A 3377-nucleotide genomic window follows, 5' to 3' on the forward strand; every position below is an offset into this window, starting at 1 on the left:
GAAGCTGTGGCAGCGCATGAGTGCACCACCATTGCCATGCAAGGGCTAAATGCGATTCTTATCCCTGTGACCTCCACCCGTATGCCCTTTCTTCCCCCCCGGCTCCCCGATTCTCCACCCTGAGCCCCTTGTGCTACTGCCCTTGTCAACAGCAGCGCAGAAAGCTGCCCAGCCCTAGTGCCAAAAGAAGAAGATGTGTGTGGGGGGGGAGGCTTTGCAAAAATCGGTCACACCAATAGGAAACCACACCCAGCAATTTGTGACTTCACTTCCCAAAATTAGATACACACACAGAGCCACCTTTGCCAATGCACCACCTCACCTCGTCCAGGGAGGTCTAGGCGCGGAGCTCTGTGTGGGAGCGGCGATGGACGGCACCATCAAGGTAGATTCTGGAGATGATCTCAGGAGATTTGGTCTTTAGGGTGCTCTAGAGTTCTCCTTTGCTCCATGCTGAGGTTCTGTTTTTCTGCTGGGGCTGTGTTTCTTTGCCCCCTCCTTTTTAGGACTGCTCTTTTCTTCAGGTTATTCTAGCATCATTTCACTCCTGTAGGCTAGTCTGGTCTGAGAGGAGCTGCCTGACTCCTTTGTTCTCCTTTTCCCTGCTTGTAGCCCTTGCTGCGTTTGCTGTGCCCACTGGCAGCTGCTTCAACACAATTAGTTTTTTTTTTTAAGCCTTAAAGAGTCCTGTGGCACCTTATAGAATAACAGACATCATCAGATGCATTAGGGTATTCACCCATGAAAGCTCATGCTCCAATACGTCTCTTAGTCTATAAGGTGCCACAGGACTCTTTGCTACTTTGACAGATCCAGACTCACATGGCTACCCCTCTGATACTTGAATTTTCGTTTTTTGCTTGAGCCTTGTTGCAGTCTTGGCCTTCACAACATTCTCTGGCAAAGAGTTCCACAGGTTGACGGTGGGTTGTGTGAAGAAATACTTCCTTTATTTTGTTTTAAACCTGCTGCTTAGTAATTTCATTTGGTGACCCCTAGCTCTTGTGGTATGAGAAGGAAGAATGAACACTTCCTTCTTATTTTCTCCACACTAGTCATGGTTTTATAGACCTCCTTTGTATCCCCTTTTAGTTGTCTCTTTTCCCAGCTGAGAAGTCCCAATCTCATTAATCTCTTCTTCTACAGAAGCTGTTCCATAGCCCCTCAGCATTCTTGTTGCTCTTTTTTCTGAACCTTTCCACTTCCAATATATCTTTTTTTTTTCAGATGGGGCAACAAAGAACCTCAACTCTATCAACTCACAAAAAGCTCTCAAGATATAACAATATGTTCTCATAAAGAAACCAAAACTCTGGACATTTCAATGACTTGGAAAAAAAACTGCTTTCAAGAAATATCACCAGAGTAAAAGCCTTTCTGCTTTTCTAACCAAAACCGTCTCCCCAAAAGGAGATGCATCAATCTTGTGAGACACTGCAATATGAGGTCAATGTATGGGGTGGACACAGCAAGCTCCTAGTCCAGCCCCCTGTTTGGAAAACCAACGGAATATACAGTCCTTAAATTAAGGACATATCAGATATTCAACTGATAAGAACAAATACAGATTTAAAAGTTTATTAGAGAGTGTTTAAAAATAAATGATACAAAGAGTTTGAAGTGTCAGTTCTCAGTCATTGGGGGGAACATACAGAGGATATGGGGATGTTGGTATTTTGGTATTGTACAGCACATAACATATACGGACTGCAACGTCCCCAATGTGGGGTGTTCGGTGGGTGAGATCAGGATACTTTCAAGCAGTAGTGGGGGTACATCACTCATACATACAAGGAGCTATAGTTAATTGTAAGTATAAATAAGCATGCTGGGTACAGAATGACCCTCACATGGTGGAGTTTGGTTCTGTTGGTTCAGGGCTTAGAGGGTATAGTCCAGCGGGGGGGGGGATTTACAGTTCCTTACATAATGTTTTCACTCCTCTTAACCAGAAGGCCAAGAAGCAATGCTAAGACTCTATGATGTACATGCACCCCTGCCCCCACTGTGGTCCCTGCCCCCACCGCTTTCGACCTCACTATGATGAGCTCCCAGACACGCAACGGACACACTAACTAGGTAACTCTAAGTGAGGCTCACTTCCCCAAAATGACTCCAGTGGAAGAATTCAAAGCAAGACCCCTTAACACATAATTCTGTTCAAAGACGGTTCTCTTTACACTCCTAATATGCACAAACCCACCCACTGACCTGTGACTAGCAATCTCTCACTGTTAACTCTGTCATAACATTTTTTCCCAGATCTGGACCTTAGCGTCCAAAATATGGGTGTTAGCATGAAAAACCTCCAAGCTTAGTTACCAGCTTGGACCTGGTAATTGCTGCCACCAGCTAGGAATTATACAGTGCCTAACTCACTGTGGTCTCCCCAAAACCTTCCCTGGGGGACCCCCAGACTCTGATGCCTTGAGTCTTACAACAAAGGGAAATAACCCCCTCCCCTTGTTACTTCCTCCCAGGCTCCCCTCCCTGGCTAACCCTAGGAGATTCCCTGCCTCCAGTCCTGGAAACACAAGTACCAAGAGATCTAATCTCTCTCCCCCTCACCCAGAGGGTATGCAAAGTCAGGCTTAGTAAATCTAACACAAAGAGATTTTTCCCCCTGACTTCTTCCTCCCACCAATTCCCTGGTAAGCTGCAGACTCAATTCCCTGGAGTCCCCACTAAAGAAAAACTCCAACAGGTCTTAAAAAGAAAGCTTTATATAAAAAGAAAGAAAAAGGACATTAAAAATAGGCTCTGTATCAGGATGACAATATACAGGGTCAATTGCTTAAAGGAAAAAAATGAATAAAACAGCCTTATCCAAAAAGAATACAATTTAAAACATTCCAGCAACTACACACATGTAAATACAAAAAAAACAATATAAACCTATTGTCTTACTATCCTTGTACTTACAACTTGGAAACAGAAGATTAGAAAGCCTGGAGATAGAAAAATCACTCTCAGAGCCGAGAGAGGGAACAGACCAAGAACAAAGGACTCACACCCAAAACTTCCCTCCACCCAGATTTGAAAAAGTCTTGTTTCCTGATTGGTCCTCTGGTCAGGTGTTTGGTTCCCTGTGTTAACCCTTTACAGGTAAAAGAACATTAACCCTTAGCTATCTGTTTATGACAAACTCATACAGCAAAACAGGGCAAAGCAAGCCTATGCAAGTGCTATACCGCAACCCCAATGCTCTTGTCTGCTCCTTCCCACAAAACTACCTCAAACATGCAGTCAATGGCATCAAATCAATTCCTTGCGATGGTAGGGCCTCAGGCACTGGTGCACCTCAGTCCCTCTGAGGTGATCAGCTGATTCCTTCTGGCCTTAAATGCTAGGAATGTGACTCAAAGGGCCACGACCCT

At 44.7% G+C, this 3377-nt stretch overlaps 1 non-coding gene across 1 annotated transcript; it reads right to left on the reverse strand.

The window, feature by feature from the left end:
- Window positions 1-1408: 1408 nt before the first annotated feature.
- On the reverse strand, window positions 1409-1603 carry LOC115643695. The gene has a single exon (XR_003998359.1). It is a non-coding gene; the product is annotated as a U2 spliceosomal RNA (small nuclear RNA).
- Between the last annotated feature and the right edge of the window lie 1774 nt (window positions 1604-3377).

This window comes from Gopherus evgoodei, unplaced genomic scaffold, assembly GCF_007399415.2.
Source record: "Gopherus evgoodei ecotype Sinaloan lineage unplaced genomic scaffold, rGopEvg1_v1.p scaffold_67_arrow_ctg1, whole genome shotgun sequence".
NCBI classification, from domain to species: Eukaryota; Metazoa; Chordata; order Testudines; family Testudinidae; genus Gopherus; species Gopherus evgoodei.